At 43.9% G+C, this 17,870-nt stretch overlaps 1 protein-coding gene and 1 non-coding gene across 2 annotated transcripts in view; one reads left to right on the top strand and one right to left on the bottom strand.

Moving 5' to 3' along the window:
• Positions 1 to 17,870, top strand: part of LOC126470774 (homeobox protein invected-like) — a 343,138-nt gene that overhangs the window by 150,715 nt on the left and 174,553 nt on the right. The gene's annotated exons all lie outside the window — the stretch shown is intronic.
• Positions 2,716 to 2,789, bottom strand: Trnat-ugu (transfer RNA threonine (anticodon UGU)). The gene has a single exon. It is a non-coding gene; the product is annotated as a tRNA-Thr (tRNA).

Genomic DNA, 17,870 nt, shown 5'->3' with positions numbered 1-17,870 from the left:
TCACTTACAACGCGTGCGTGTGCAGGCTTTATCACTTACTGCCTGCCTCTGTGGCGGTAGTTTTGATGTTGATTCGTCGCACAAGCTACTACGTGCTGCGGTTTCTGTCATCCATCCTCTTCACAAATGAGGCTGCCTTTACGAAAGACAGTATCGTCAACCTTCACAACACCCATCTATGGGTTATGGAGAAACCCCATGGTATGGTGGCAGCGAGCCATCAGCACCGGTTCCGGTTCTGCCTCAGTGTGTGGGCTGGGATTATTGGCGACCACCTCGTGAGACCACTCTTTCCTTCACAACGCCTCACAAGTAGGACATGTCTGCACTTCCTGCTGATGACTCTGCCTTCCAGACTGGAGACGTGCGTTTGGTGGTACGGAGGGTAATGTGGCTACTGTATGATGATGCTGCAGTTCACGACTCTCGTGAGTGTGGAGCTAAAACACTAGCACAGATAAAAATTGTTCAAATGGCTCTGAGCACTATGGGACTTAATATCTGAGGTCATCAGTCCCCTAGAACTACTTAAACCTAACTAACCGAAGGACATCATACACATCAATGCCCCAGACAGGATTCGAACCTGCGACCGTAGCGGTCACGCGGTTCCAGACTGAAGCACCTAGAACCGCTCGGCCACATCGGCAGGCACTAGCACAGGCAGAACATCCCAACTTCCCTGATGTATTCCCATGCGTGCTTTAATAAAAGCCGTCAAAAATCTTTTATGTCCATTATCAAGTGACTGTACCTCCCTTGGAGCGCGTTTCCATCATATGTCCATACGATATTTTTCGTTCCTTCTGTCAGGGATCGTTACCTGCAGTTTGTCCCAATTTAGCAAAATGGCCCTTTATAATGGAGTGATAATTCGATTTTACTGTACCTTGTAGTGTCTGTAGGCAGCCATCCTCATTTTTCAAATGCAACATTTTCATTCGACGCAGTCAGCCAGTTGACATATTTATCACAGAAAATTAGACTTATACACACAGGAGAGTCAACAGTTATGACGAAGCTGTCTAGTACGCCTCGGTTAATTGTGAGTGAGTGCGTGCGTGAGAAGGGGAGAGAGTAACACGCTAATAGGCGCGTTGCCGGTGGCCGAGCATCGGGGGAGGGACAAGAGGTCAGGGCAGAAAGGGGAGCTGGCATAATTCCTCCCACTACCACGAGACTCACTCAACCGAATTAACTTCATTGCCTTAACGGAGCCTAGCTACCACAATTACAGCAGAGACTCTGCGAAATGTAGCTTCTTGTTTACATCTAGCAGATAAATCATTCTGCTGGATAAACTGATGATGCAAAGCAGCGCTTTACGACCCGTTGCCTCAGTTGACGTTAAATTTTCTGGGCATATGGTCTTAGTCCATGAAACCTTTTTGCTCCAAACTTTTCGTCCAGAGCTACGTCGGATATCGTCAGAGGTGCTACTAGTTGTGTTGAGTCTTGCCGACCGACGGGTCGGACGAAAGAGAGTGGCATAAATGCCGTGAATAGGGGACGTGATCGACAACGATTCATCAGAAACTCAAACTAATGATGGACGGATAATTCATACGGCAAAACCAGAGGTTTTTGTCATTCGTGTTTATTTGGAACCTTCCTCTGAATCTTCTGTCTAATTGAAAAGAAACATTAGGGTTTAACACGCGGTCGACGAGAAGATCGTTAGAGACGGAACACTAACTTGGATAGGGGAAGGTTAGGAAATAAAAACGGCCGCGCCCTTTCCAAGGAGCCATCCTAACCCTAAGCGATTTCAAGAAATAAAGGAAAACATAAATCTGGATGGACAAACGAGGATTTCAACCGCTTTCCTTCTTAATACGAGTTCACTGTCTTACCACTCCACCACGATCGCTTAGACAGTGTGAAGTTATCATTAGCGACAGCATAAGAACACGTATACAAAGTAACGTGGAATGTTGGGCCTTGCTCACTCTTAGGACGTAAAGTCAGCCAGAAGTTGGAAACAGCGTGAAACAAGACTCATCCTACCAACTGATTTCCTTCCATTGCTTCGTATTCCATGTTGTATAGCTTCGGCAACAGGTTTTCCTGATGAGTGGTTTGTATTTGCAGCTCTCCCTGCAATTCATTGCACCTGGAGCTTCCTTCGCGTTGCTTTGGTGCTGACAGTTCTGCAGTGACAGTTGCAGTGACATTTGCAGTCGTCATCCTCTTATTTTTCGTCACAGTCGTCTTCAATGGCTGTCTGTCCCTGCCGCTTGACACACAACTTCGTCCGAGTTGTGACTTAGCGAACGACGATTTTCCTCTTTCTATGTATGATATATAAATCTTCGACACGATGCCTCTTGAAACTTGAAACTCTTCCTCTACCATGTTTACGGAAGCATCCACCATAAGAGCACTAAAAATTTGCCTTCGTTCGAGTGCACTTATCTCCGACATAATGTACTCACAACTACACAGAAGCTTAGGAGCCAGTGAACTATTTATCTACACGACATTTCTGCCATGAGTAGTAGTCCCACCATATAATAGGATACCCTCTGTGGAATTTCAGCATCAGGAGATATACCGCTATATACTGGGGGGAATATTTATTGGGCTTGTGGAATTGCGGTATATTGGACAGATATGGATCATTCGCAGCGTGAAATACGAGTAATTACAATGAAATGAACACCCTTAGCTGCTTACAGGCGTTGACATACGTCAACGGGGACAGATGAAAATGTGTGCCCCGACCGGGACTCGAACCCGGGATCTCCTGCTTACAGGGCAGGCGCTCTATCCATCTGAGCCACCGAGGACACAGAGGATAGCGCTACTGCAGGGATTTATCTCGCCTCCCGCGAAACCCCCATTCTCAACGTATTGTCCCGCACTACATTCGTAGCGCCCTCGCCCATTATACTCATTACTCGCGGCGCTTTGCCGATACCCGTAAGAGTTCGGGCACTGTTTGTGCATTCGCACAGAAGAAGAAGATGGTCAAGTGGCCGGTGAGCCTTAACTATATATATATACTAGGATGGTATCTGTTCTTTCGGAACAGATACCATCTTGGTATATATATATATACCAAGATGGTATCTGTTCCGAAAGAACAGATACCATCCTAGTATATATATATAGTTAAGGCTATCCTCTGTGTCCTCGGTGGCTCAGACGGATAGAGCGTCTACCATGTAAGCAGAAGATCCCGGGTTCGAGTCCCGGTCGGGGCACACATTTTCATCTGTCCCCGTTGACGTATGTAATTTCATTCTAACGAGCTGCATGGTCAGACAGAACAGATACCATCTTAGTATAAATACGAGTAAGTCACATAGTTACATCAGAGAGTCGTAAAGTATAATCATCGTCTGAGGACTAGCTTATTAACTATTTGAGTGGGGCGAGAGAGGGGGGGAGGGTTGCAAGAAGAATATCATGGCAAGACAGTTATTCATTTGTTCAGTTCGTGAAACGACTCGAAGGTGTCTTCCAAAGTTTTTCTTTATCGTGATATTGACTGTTTTTTCCCTTCTTATGGACGCCAATATTCTCCCGAATAGTCTACATTCGTAGCGAAAACTGTTTGGGGAATCATCACTGTAGTAACCTGTAGTGATCGATTTAAGGAAATCACGGAATATCCTTAATCAGAACAGGCGGACGTGACTCTTCGTGAACAGGAGTTGTGTCTTAACTACTGAAATATGTGGCACAATAAAACTAATCGGGAAATCGTGCACTGTCATTACATTAAGTGCTGCGTTTTCTTAAAAAAACTATACTAAACTAATACTGGGATTTAGATATGAATATTCGTACCATCCGAGTTTCCATCCGTATATTTCTACTTGTTTGTGCACTTGCGTGATGCAAAAGTAATTTTACAGAATAAAAAGTTACAGAGCGACGCGTTACTTAATTTAGTCAGTACCTCTGTTAGATAGGATCTTCTCTTACTTGCACTCCTCATTGAGAAGTACTGCGCTCTTGAATGTTTTGATGGATGGAACGAGTAGACGTTGCGGAAGCGTTCGTTCCGGTACAAACTTTTGCCAGGGTAGAGCAAGCGGACAAAATCGTCAATTTCGCGGCAGCGCAGCGGGCGCGAGCAAGGGAAAAAGCGCGCGTCCGAGAAGTGGCATTTTGGAAAGGAGGGGGGAGTACAGCAACAGGCACCGCCGTAGCGTGACCGCGTGAAAATGGCGGCAACGCGTACTCGTAAATCAAGTCTCTGCTACCAGCGCGCCACCGGAGTACAGTCACATCAAGCTTTCTGGCAAGTCGTCCACAGCCTGTAGCATATACAATAAATTTAGCCCGCCCCTTTCTTTTTTTAATTTCGTTCCGCGGCCGAGTAGTAATGCCGTAGCCTTCATACCGCTGCTGTGCGCTTTTGTCTATGACGTATTGGTACTACGTTTAACCGTAATTACAAGTAATGGTACAGCTGTAAAACACAGCGAGCTATTTTCGAGTAGCCAGGCTCGAATCCTGTTTCGCCTGTGCTGGCGTCGTGTTCCGTGATTCTCCTTAGCCCGCCCAGGTGAATATAAGGATGGTTACTTGAATAAGACGGCTGCATTGACTTTCGCCTCTCCTCGTCAAAACTGGAAGGTCTATAATATTCTCATTGTCCCCTCTATCCGTTTACCCGGTTTTGGTTACCGAGTGAAGTGGAACAGTGGTTAGCACACTGGACTCGCATTCAGGAGGACGACGATTCAAATCCGCGTCCGGCCTTCCAGGTTCAGCTTTTTCGTGATTTTCATAAATCGCTCCAGGCAAATATCGGGATGGTTCCTCTGAAAGGGCACGGGTGATTTCCTTCCCCATCGTTGAAACAATCCGAGCTAGCGCTCCGTATCTTATGACTTCGATGTCGACGGGACATATCATCCTTCCTTCTGTCAGTTTAGTCGTCGGACGGAAAATTGCTGTTTCATTGTTGAGCCTATTTCTTTCCGTGCAGAGGTAACTTCCTGCCACACTGATGTGACACAAGTCATGGAATATCTTCCAGTCGTGTCGGAACTCTTTTGCCCGGCGTAGTGCAGCAGTTCGACGTGGCATGGAATCAACAAGTCGTTGGAAGTCTCCGCAGAAAAACTGAGCCATGCTGCCTCTGCTGCCGTCCATAACTGCGAAAGTGTTACCGGTGCACGATTTTGTGCACCAACTGACTTCTCGATTATGTCCCATTAATGTTTGATTCATGTCGGGTGACCTGGATGGCCAGATCATTCGCTCGAATTGTCCAGAATGTTCTTGTAACCAGTCGCGAACAATTGTGGCGCGGTGATATGGCGCATTGTCATCCATAATAATTTCATCTTTGTCTGCTGCAGATGGTCTCCAAGCTGCCGAACGTAAACATTTACAGTCAATGATCGGTTCAATTTGACCAGAGGACCCATTTCGTTCTATGTAAACACAGCCCTTACTATTATGGAGCCACCACCAGCTTGCACAGTCCCTTGTTGACAACTAGGGCCCATGGCCTTGTAGGATCTGCGCCACACTGGAACCTACCATCAGCTCTTACCAGCTGCAATCATGGCTCATCTGATTAGGCCACGGTTGTCCAGTCGTCTAGGATCCAACCGAAAAGGTCACGAGCCCAGGAGAGGCGATGCAGGTGATGTCGTGCTTTGAGCAAAGGCACCCACATCGGTCGTCTGCTGCCATACCCCATTAACGTCAAATTTCGCCGCACAGTCCTAACGGATACGTTCGTCGTATGACGGTGCCCATCGGGTGTTCTTCCTGCTAATGACTAATCTCCATATGTTTCCGTTGGTTATTACTTTGTGTTAACGCAAGCGCATGACATGTTTCCGGACTTCTAGAAAGCCTTCATTATACAGGACGGGGCAAATGATACTTGCCGGGAGAACAGAGTTCCAGGGTACAAAGAAACGCAGCAGAGGGGAGTACTAACGTAACTACAGCAGATGCTGAAAGTGACGACCATTCTTTTCTTGGCTCTTTTGGGCCATGATCAGCAAGTTGCTGAAGGCAGATCGAAGCTGGACAGCTGTAATTGCTGCATTCTCTTCCGAAATGTTCTGCTGCAGTTCTTGAAGAATATGAGAGTTTTGCGATGTACCTTGGACTTCAGGGCTTCCCACACGAAGTAACTGGACACTGACAGATGAGGTGACTTGGGTGGCCAGCTAGGCCCGGGACCAGACTGATCTCTGGTAACAACTCTCTCAAGCTTGAAGATTGTGTAAATGTGCTCCAAGGGACTGATGTGGATCACGTGATGGGGGTCCACATGGTGTGTGCGTCACGGGGTGTGGTTGTATGCGTACGTTCCCGTCTAATAGTATCCACTCTTTCGGGCCACTTTTTTTTCCCCACCCTGTAGTTACCAACTGCCTCCTTCTAAACGTCATAGGTAAATAGGTGTAGAGAACAGATATAACTCGACTGAAGCATTAGCGAACGGAATATAATACATCGTCGTTAGTGCGAAGACCTCTTTAGAGTCAAAAATAGCCTCCAGTATACCTCAAGGAAGTGTGATAGTGCCATTACTATCCACAAGATAAACTTATCAAAAAAATTTAGCAACATTTGTGTACCTACAAACGTGTGCGGGCTTAGGTTATAGGGTGACTGGCAGTGAAAGAATAAGTTTATGAAACTTTTGAAAAATAGCTTTACTGTGAAAGAAAAATCTGCTGATGCGTAACATTCGTTATTGTGCTGCTGCACACCATGATTGTAACATAATTGCATTTTCATTGAAATGCTTTCCACATAGAGGTCAAGACTTTGCTGTTCGAGTCGTCCTCTCTCCCTCTGTCTCTCTTTTATTGCGGCGATTCTCCTGAAGTCATTCGCTGTGTGTGTGTGTGTGTGTGAGTATGAAGAAAACAAAAAAGGAAAGAAAGAGGGTAACTGAGACAATACACTTCAAGTTTCAGATGGTCCCAAGCATCTACCTACCCACCGAAGGTGTTTACGTGTACAAAGCTACACTGACATGCGACCATATCTTCTAGGTGCTTCACTCTTTTTCTCAGGTAGAGTACATGTTAAATTATTATGGTCCACAATAGCGGTCGAATGTTAGAATGACATCACTGTGGTGCACATCAGTTCTGTGGCAACTTCCCTTGCTGGCAGCCCTTGTTGCCATAAAGTGATATTGCACGCAGGGACCCAGATGGAAATGACTCTTCGGGGCGTGTTGACAGAGTGAACAGAGTACCAAGCAACAGATTACCGTTCAAAATAGGAGAAAGAGGACGCTACACCGAGAAACCAGATTTACTTTTTACTCCATTACATAGGTGACTGCACCAGCAAAAGTCTATGGTCAAAAGAATATTGAGAAGTGGGATCCCGATTAAATCTACTTCTACATCTACCTTTACATACATACACCACAAGCCACCGTACGGCGCATGGCGTACGGTACAGTGTACCACTACTAGTCATTTCCTTTCCTGTTCCACTCTCAAATAGAGGGAGGGAAAGACGATTGTGTATAGGCCTCCGCAAGAACCATAATTTCTCTTACCTTAAGTTCGTGTCCCGTACGTGAAATGTACGTTCGCGGCAGTAGGGTCGTTCTACACTTAGGTCCAAATTTTCTCAATAGCATTTCTCAAAAATAACGTCGCCATCCCTCCAGAGATTGCCATTTGAGTTCCCGAAGTATCTCTGTAATAATTTGCTGTTGATCGAAACTATAGGTAACAAACCTAGCAGTCCGCGTCTTAATTGCTTGGATGTCTTCTTTTGATCTGATCTGGTGAGAATCTCAAACATTCGAACAGTACTTAAGAATTTGTCGCACAATTGCACTATGTACGGTATTCTTTATAGATGAACCACAGTTTCCTAAAACTCTTCCAATAAACGGAATTCGACCATTCGCCGCTTCCACCACAGTCCTTACGCGTTCGTTCCATTTCCTCTTGCTTTGCAGCGTTACGCCTAGATATTTAATCGAGCTCACTGTGTCAAGTAGCACATTGCTAAAGCTGTATTGCCGGCCGTTGGTGGCCGAGCGGTCCTAGGCGCTTCAGTCTGGAACCGCGCAACCGCTACGGTCGCAGGTTCGAATCCTGTCTCGGGCATGAATGTGTGTGATGTCCTTAGGTTAGTTAGGTTTAAGTAGTTCTAAGTTCTATGGGACTGATGTCCTCAGATGTTAAGTCCCATAGTGCTCAGAGCCATTTGAACCATTTTTTGCTGTATTCGAACATCACGGAATTGGTTTTCCTATACAGATGAATTAACTCAATTCTTCTGCCATTCACCACACCAACCAGAAATTTGGCCTAAGTCGTCTTGTATCCTTACTCAACGACGACACCTTCCTGTATGCCGCAGCATCATCAGCAAACAACCACAGATTGCTGCTCACCCTGCCCGTCTGATTATTAGCCACTACTATGCAAATTATGAGGTCGTCGAGTAAACTCTACAGAGATATGTGGAAGGGGGGGGGGGGGGTGGAGGAAAAGGACATTGACAGAACGTGGGTGAGGAGGAAATGGATAATGAAAGGGAAGAGGAGGAGACGGATAGAGACATGGGGGAGGAGAAAGAGATGGATAGAGAGAGGAGATGGGCAGAGTGAGGCGGGACAGAGAGATGGACTTAGAGTGGGTCAGAAGGAAATAGAGGAGGAAGAAGCAGATGGAATTAGAGAACGGAGGAGAAGGTGGACAGAGGAAAACGGAGCAGATGAACAGAGGTGGGAGGAGCGGATGGAATGAGAAAGGAAAGAGGTGGAGATGAACAGAGAGAGGGGAGAGAAGGAGATGAAGAGAGAAAGGAAAGAAGAGGAGATAGAAAGAGAGGTTAGGAGGGGAGGATTAGAGAGTGATAAAGGAGGAGATGGAAAGAGGGAAGGTGAAGGAGGAAATGGACTAATGGAAGATTAGAATAAATGCATTTACGGGCAACGCTGGATACCCAGTTAGAACAATAAACGCAACTGACTGGAATCAGAGAAGTAAGAGTGGAGCCTTTATCCTCCATAACAAAAATCTAGAAATGCCTTGCATGGTAGATAGCATTTTCGGCCACGAACGTGAGAGTGGCGTAATGAAGTGCACGCTTACCGGGAGGCAGCCCCCGGCTGGGCTCGAAGAGCAGCCGCCGGGCCGCCAGATGACGGATGCGCCGCCGAGCCTCACATTGTATTCAAATACAGCTCATTCTGGGTAGCGCCCCGCTGGCGGAGGCCTTCCAAAACACGCAGCCGCAGCTACGCTGCCAGCAAATCGTCTCAGGCGCCACAGGCATCCAGAGTAAAACGATACTCAATGTTAGGCATAACATTAACAGTTGATCTTCCCCAAATACAGATTATCACCATCCCTATACAGTGCTTATTTTTGTGAGATTAATCGACAAGGGTGCATGAATTTGTATTCTGGTGACCTGTTTTTGTATTACTTGGTAATATTTTATGTTTTGAGCCTGTTGGGAAAAGTTTTGCACCGCTCTTTTTCACGAACCTTCATGACATGTCGACTGTTACTTGACGCGAGTTATTTTACCTGCCTTTAGCGTCACTTTCCTCTTATATAGAGCTTGTGGATACTGTATAACACCAGTGCTTGAGAGTAATAATACTCACCTAAAGCCGGAAAGGATTGTGAAGATCTATTAACATACAAATTCAGCGGTACCAGACATTTAAGAAATACGTAATGTACGTTTCTTCATTGTCAACGTGTTGAGGATATCGTAATGAAGGAATAATACTTTATGAATTGATATAATAACCGCAATTTTTGTGGCTGTTGAACAGTGCATAACTAGTGTCGAGTGTGGGTAACGGTTCATCTTTAAATGCTCGGAATACGAGTTTTTACGCATTTATGACCTCGAGTTCGTGCTTATAGCCATAAACTGCGTGAAAATAGAACTACAGTTTGTATTATCAAAAGCTAAATACGTTAATCAAAGCTATTGTTTCTTTCAGCATTACTCAATATAGTGAAATACCGCGGAGAGATTCTGAAAGTAAAAGTCAAGGTATAAATTTAGCTTCTTAGCGATGCCCAGTCTCTATTTCGGTCGTATTATTGACTGAATCCTTTTCAGCTTGTTCAGCAAGCCGCGCAAGTACAATCGCACCTTATACTCGAGTCTGACACGGATCTGCATCGCGATTTGCATAGGAAAAACAGCTTCTGGTGTACAGGGGAAACAGCGAGAGGCACTGGAGACAGAATAACCCGTGTGGTTCTTTAACTAATGTGTTTTCCTTAAGCTTAATTGAAGTCCGCTTTATTTATGCAGTACTACGTCATTTTCCGCAGCTACGTATACAAAGGGACGTTAATTGGTGTAATGTTAGCCGCTCCTAACACAGGCTATTAGCTTAAGGATACACCCATTCCTCTCGGTTTAGAACATCGCCTGTGCAACGGTCCGAGAGATTAGCTAGTTTTCAGCACTTTTCTAAGGGAGTACAGGATTTTGCCAGCATTTTTGTGGATACGCAAACGCGTTCATGTGGAACCGATTCAAGCTGGAAAAAAATTAGTTACAATTTTGGCCACCAGCTGCAAATCTGGTGCTGTACAGCGTGTTATCGAAGTCTCCGGTGCTCACACTGAATAAATTGTGTAAGGAGCGTTTAATAATAAAATTAACGTTATGGCTTTCTGATTTGCTTGACCGCTTCTGCTCACACCGAGTTCCTAATCCATTACCTACAGAAACATTTCTAAACGTCTTTCTTAAACTGAAGAGCCAAAGAAACTGGTACACCTGCCTAATGTCGTGTAGGGCCCACACGAGCACGCAGAAATGCCGCAACACGACGTGGCATGGACTCGACTAATGTCTGAAGTAATGCTGGAGGGAATTGATACCATGTATCACGCAGGGCTGTCCATAAACGCGTAAGAGTACGAGGACTCCCTCGTACTCTTCGGAACAGCACGTTGCAAGGCATCCCGGATATGCTCAATAATGTTCATGTCTGGGGTGTTTGGTGGACAGCGGAAGTGTTTAAACTCAAAAGAGTGTTCCTGGAGCCACTCTGTAGCAATTCTGGACGTTTCGGGTGTCGCATTGTACTGATGAAATTGCCCAAATCCGTCGGAATGCACAATGGACACGAATGGATGCAGATGATCAGATAGGATGCTTGCGTACGTGTCACCTGTCAAAGTCGTATGTAGATATATTAGGGGTCCCGTATCATTCCAACTGCACACGCCCCACGCCATTACAGAGCCTCCACCAGCTTGAACAGTCCGCTGCTGACATGCAGGGTCCAAGGATTCATGAGGTTGTCTCCATACCCGTACACGTCCATCCACTCGATATAATTTTAAACGAGACTCGTCCGACCAGGCAACATATTTCCACGCATCAACAGTCCAGTGTCTGTGTTGACAGACCCAGGCGAGGCGCAACGCTTTGTGTTGTGCAGTCATCAAGCGTACACGAGTGGGTCTTCGGGTCCGAAAGCCCATATCGATGATGTTTCGTTGAATGGTTCACACGCTGCCACTTGTTGATGGCCCAGCATCGAAATCTGGAACAATTCGCGGAAGGGTTGCACTTCTGTCGCGTTGAACGATTCTGAGTCGTAGTTAGTCCCATTCTTGCAGGATCTTTTTCTGGCCGCAGCAGTGTCGGAGATATGATGTTTTACCTGATTCCTGATATTCACGGTACATTCGTGAAATGGTCGTACGGGAAAATCCCCACTTCATCGCTACCTCGGAGATGCTGTGTCCCATCGCTCGTGCGCCGACTATAACACCATGTTCAAACGCCCTTAAATCTTGATAAACTGCCATTGTGGCAGCAGTAACCCATCTAATAACTGCTCCAGACGCTTGTTGTCTTACATAGGAGTTGCCGACGGCAGCGCCGTATTCCGCCTGTTTATATATCTCTGTATTTGAATACGCATGCCTATACCAGTTTCTTTGGCGCTTCATTATACATTCACAGGGCCAGATTTGCACAAGGTGGGAAAAACTGGAACTACATTTTTCCAGTTGCAATAGGTCCCGAAATAGCGCATTAGAATATCTACCAAGTTTTTCTGCTCTGCGATAATTACAACTCACTATGGTCTTCTGTGAGTAGCTGCACTTTAATTATAACCATCCGGTCTATTTTGTTAATGCACTCCTTCATCATCTAGAGTGGTATCTATAAGACTCGAGAATAACTACAAATTCAGCCAAGCCTAATAAACTCATTAAAAGAAACCTTGGTGTGCTAGGCACGGTGCATTTGATGGCTGTATGATCTTCCCTCACCCTACCTGTAAACCAGCTCACCCAACCAGGGAATCGCACAATTTAGCGTGGAATTTGAATTAGGATGCAACTTAAATATTTTCGCGTGCAAGGAAAAGATCAATTTGCAATTAAGAAAAGGAAACTAAAAGAAATCTGAAGTAGTACTATGATATGGTTGAGAAACGGAAGCAACTGATCTAACAATGCCTTTTTCTAGATTTAACTGCAGTATACTGCTTGGAGAACTGAACATAATTGGAGTAGATAAAGGAAAAGAACTGACTCTCAATTTACACAAAATCAGTTTTCATGAGTAGATGTTAATAACATTGACACACAGGGTAGAATAAGAGAAGGCTTCCGATAGGGTTTATTCCTACTCTCCTTGCTCCTTTTTTATGGTTATGGGGAATGCAATGGCAGCAATGTAAAGTTGAAAAAAATGTATGAATCAATTTTAAAAATGTATTGATTACATTTGTCGATGATATAGGATTATCAGCAGATTAGGAAAAGCACATTAATTGACATTTAGAATTTTGACAGACACACTGGTAACAATAAACTAAGAATAAATATAACCAACGCTAAAATAAGAGATGTAGATGAACTGGATTGGCACGCGAGAGCAAACGTTAAAATAGGAACTATAACTCTAAGGCAAGTAAATAAATTCTGCAAATTGTGTGCTACTGTAACTGAAGACAACAGATGTATAATGGAGATTAACAGAATAACCGAAGTGATAGAATAGGCATTCAGAAACGGGTATGAAGGAGAGTCAGAAGAACATCGTACGTTTAAAGCTGATTCAACAAGGAATTACTAAAAGAAATTAGCATAAAAAGGATGTTGGTTACCTGATTCGTCATAACAACTTCATAATGAACATCCTCGGGAACGGATCCTCATTAAAACGTTCTGGAAAGGAAAATCAAGAGGCAGTCTCAAAAAATGCATTCAGGAATTAACTGCAGGAGCTACAACAGGTACTGAAGGCGTAGATGATTTCATCGATAACTTTTGCCTATAAAGAAAGGTGATGCTAAGTATGAAAGTCACGCCACCGTTCGACATTTGCAGACAGTACTAGAACGTACTAGGAATCGAACATTCGAGCGGAACCACCAAGCCGCAATGTTCTTTTAAATGAGAGAAAAGTCTTCCTAATGTTACGAACTAACACACTCTATGCAGTACAGGGTAGACTGTTGTATGGAAAAGAATTTAGCTAATTCCTGTTTCGATCAGAACTATATATTTTAATGAGAGGAACAACAACGCATAAAAGAAGAAGAATTTCTCACTAACCGACATAAAATGTCTTGACTGGAAGTAAATGACAGAGAAACAAATACTTATCTTGCGCGTTTGTAGTTGAAGCAGTAGGACTGGGCGCATGGGTAGCGGCTTAGAGGTTTACCACCTGCCTTTCAGGTTGCCAGTTGCCCGACCGGGTGGTCCTGCCAGTATAAGCACTGTGAAGCTAGACGGCTAAGGCGGGAGAATTCGTTCCCGGCTACGGCGGAAGAATCCGTTGCGGCCCCCTGCGCACAGTACTCTTGTAAAATCTGACAGCGTTACTAGAAAAAATATCTATCTTAAGAATAGCTTGCTGTTGTGGTCTTCGGCCTGCAGAATGGTTTTATGCAGTTATTTTCGCTACTCTATCCTGTGCAAACCTCCTCTTATCTGCATTACTACTGCAGACTACATTCATTTTAACTTGCTGATTGTATTCGAGCCTTGACCGCCCTCTATAATTTTTAATACCACACTTCCCTCTATTAGAAAGCTGACGATTCTTTCAAGCCTCAAGGCGTGTCATACCGTGCGGGTGGCGCAGTAGTTAGCATACTCGACTCACATTCGTGAGGACGACGGCTCGAACCCACGTCCGGCGATCCTGATTTAGGTTTTGCGTGATGTCCGTAAGTCGGTTCAGTCGAATGCCGGGATGGTTACTTTGAAAGGGCACGTCCAGTTCCTTCCCCATCCTTCCGTAATCCGAGCTTGTGCTCTGTCTCTAATGACCTCGTTGTCGACGGGACGTTAAACATCGATCTCCTCCTCCTCATTCTCTTCGTGACGTACCCATCAGGCGAACTCTACTTTCAGTCAAGTTGTGCCATAAATTTTTTATTTACCCTGTTAGATTCAGTACTTCGCCGTTAGTTGCTCGATGTACCCATCTAGTCTCAGCATTCTTCCGTGACACAGCCTTTCTGAAGTTTCTGTTCGCTTCTTGAATGTACTGTTTATCGTCCACGTTTCACGTTCGTACAAGGCTACACTCCAGACAAATACCTTCAGGAAATACTTCCTAACACCTAAAATTATACTCGATGATGAATTTCTTGGTATTTCCAATCTGCATTTTGAATTTTCTCTACTTCAGTTTCTTGGTATTTCCAATCTGCATTTTGTATTTTCTGCATTTTGCCACGTAAGTAGCAAAACTCTTGTAGTACTTTGAATGTCCCATTTCTTCATGTAATTCACTCACCATCGCCTGATTTAATTCGACTTCATTCCATTACTCTTGTTTTACTTCTGTTGATGTTCATCTCACAGCCACTTCTCAAGATACTATTCATTGTCTTCAACTGCTCTTCTGAGTTATTTGCTGTCTCTTATACATTTGCAATGTCCCTGGAAAACCTCAAAGTTTTTATTTCTTGTACCTGGATTTTAATTCCCTTTCCAGATCTCTTTCTGATTTCCTTCACAGCTTCCTCAATGCACAGATTGAATAACTTTGGGGAGAGGTTACAACCCTGTCTCACTTGCTTCTCAACTACTGCTTCCCTTTCACGTCCTTCCTCTCCAGTAACTGCTATCTTGTCTCTAAATAACCATTCGTTACTTTAATTTATCACTGCTATCTTCAGAATTTCCAAGAGTGTGTTCCAGTCAACATCGTCAAAATCATTTTCTACCATACAGCAGCTATAAACATAAGTGTTCCTTTCTTCACCCTATATTCTGACACTCGTCATTGGGTCAGTATTGCGTCGCGTGATCGTGCTTTTTCCAGAACCCAAACTACTCTTCCCCGAGGTCGGCTTCTACCACTTTTTATATTCTTCTGTGAATAAATCATGTCACTATTTTCTTATCCAGGAGCCTATTAATTATAATGTTTTCGAATCATCCTTCGATGCTCCTGTCACGAATAACAGACACCAAGCGGATGCCGTATTTGTTCTTTAAGTCAGACCACATTGATTTTCCTAGCCGATTCCTTGCAGATCTGTATGAATTATTCCTCCTCTTTGTTAGTAAAACTTTAAACAATAAAATATAACTGAGTAACTGTGGTTGCAAATATGAAATATTATTATTGTGTAGATTCAGTCGTGGATAAAGCAAGTTGCAACATACTGGAAAACAGCTAACAGTATGCGAAAGTAATTGCTTGTAAAATGTTTGTCCGAGTTATGCAGGGATAAACCTCTAGTGGCCTAGATTCATGTGTGACTGGAATGACAGTGAGCAACGAATTCATTCAGATAAGTACTGTGGAAAATATCGCGGGATTGCGTGATTGATTGTAGTATTTCGCGAAACACGAGCAAAGTGCGTTGCAAGAGGCTCGAAGAAAGACTACTGTTATGTAGAGAAAACTTTCTAAGAAAGCCTTTTTAGTGAGATAAACTGCGGATCGTGAAGACCAGGTTACAATCTTCTTGTGCAAGAGGAAGAGGACCACGTAAGTAGTCATTCTTTTGATGTAACTTGGGTGCAATCCAATACTAATCTTCCCGATTGTAGGCCTACTTACAGCTGTTCTAGTCAACGTCGAAATAAAATCAGATTTTTCTTTTGGTGATGTTAAAGAAAATTCACAGTCGTTTTAATCATGGAGTGTGATTTTTAAACACGCTGGTAACTAAACTAGAAGGAAAACTATAGTCCAAGGACGCCGCAGCCACGTTTTCAGCATATTCAATTCTTGTTTCGAAAGCAAAAATTGACTTTTTTCCCTGGAAGGGCGGAAAGCGAAGGAAGCGACTTCTAGTCTTCCACCAGCTGAGTGGAAGAAAGTGAAAGCTGTGCTCCCAGTCACGGCAGCACGTCTCTAGGGAATCCACGTCGCAATACCGCGCTCGTAATAACGCTCAGCGCGTTCCACACACCGAGCAGACAGCGGCGAGTTGCGACTGCTTGAAATACTTGCCGTGGAAACGGGCCAGCTGCTTTATTGTGTCAGTAATACCTTCAGAATGCGCACTCACGAGCACATCCTTGTTACAGTACACATTCCCGTAAATGTAGTATTGCGCACAAGTCTGAAACAATAAGAAGCTAGCTCACATTCTCAGTTATGCCTCCTTTCTCTCATAGTAAAGTGTTTCGTTTCAGTATGATCATCCCCCAACTCCTGCTAGGATTTTTTTGCTCAGAGTCATTTCGATAAAAATGTCCTAACCGTGACTGCATAAAAATCATTCACTGTCTTACTGAAATATTTCAGTCGCGAACGTTTAATAGCATCGTCGTTTTACATAAACGTTACACTTTCTCGGTTTCAGTTTGTGTTGTACGTGGATTACGTGTCCCAAAATAATGCTTACACCAGACGCTAAATTTCGTGAATACAGATAATTGTATAAATGCAACGGAGAAGCAATAAAACACTGATTAAAGCATTCACGTAAGGACATAACCATAAACAATAAAAAAAATTTCGATTGCGAAATCGGGATTCGATGGAAAATTTCCACGCGGAATTCAAAGGAATCTTCTTCCCTGTAATTTTTAACAACACGTTGCAGACATTTTTACGTTTGTTCATTCCAGTATTTTGTTTCCTTTTCGATAATTCAGTCGTCCTCTGAAAAAGTTATTTTCTTCTATGATTGGAATAAATAAATATATGATTTGATAAATTATGAAACTGAGGACAATCTGATAACCTAAAAATTAATGAGCAACTTATTCGTTCTATGCTGCCACAGTACTTGGTGTAAATGTGAAGCCATTAGCTGGTGTATTAACTTGAAGTATCGCTACGTTAAATCGCTTCGCGATGTATAGTACTGTTGGCAGTATCTCTGACGTTAGAAGAGAACCCAGGAGATTGCAGCACATTAACAGGCAAGTTAAAATGTTTCGCAACACTCTATTTCAATTACTGTATTACTTTGAGAGTGATTGGGTCGACTTCCTATAATACGGGGTAACAGAGACCAAAATTGAAAAAAAGGTCTGTTGTAGTTCAGGATAGGACTTCAAAAGCCATGTGCTTCATGTGCCTCACAAATGACAGCACAAATTTTGGCAGACGATTCCACTTCACAACAAGGAGCTTTGCCGCGCCTCTTTTGCGAGAAATAAAGCAATGAACTACTTTTTTCTGAACCACATTCATCCGGCCGTGGTGGCCGAGCGGTTCTAGGCGCTTCAGTCTAGAACCGCGCGACTGCTACTGTAGCAGGTTCGAATCCTGCCTCTGGCATTGATGTGTGTGATGTCCTTAGGTTAGTTAGGTTTAAATAGTTCTAAGTTCTAGGGGACTGATGACCTCAGATGTTAAGTCCCATAGTGCTCAGAGCCATTTGAACCATTAGAACCACGTTCCACTAAGTCAATAAAATAAAGGAAACCAAATCGTATTTGTTTCGAGTTGTCTAGTTTTTTTCATGA

The sequence above is a fragment of the Schistocerca serialis genome, chromosome 3, assembly GCF_023864345.2.
Source record: "Schistocerca serialis cubense isolate TAMUIC-IGC-003099 chromosome 3, iqSchSeri2.2, whole genome shotgun sequence".
NCBI lineage: Eukaryota > Metazoa > Arthropoda > Insecta > Orthoptera > Acrididae > Schistocerca > Schistocerca serialis.
The sequence above is the reverse complement of the archived record's forward strand: the minus strand, read 5'-3'. Positions and strand labels throughout refer to the sequence as shown.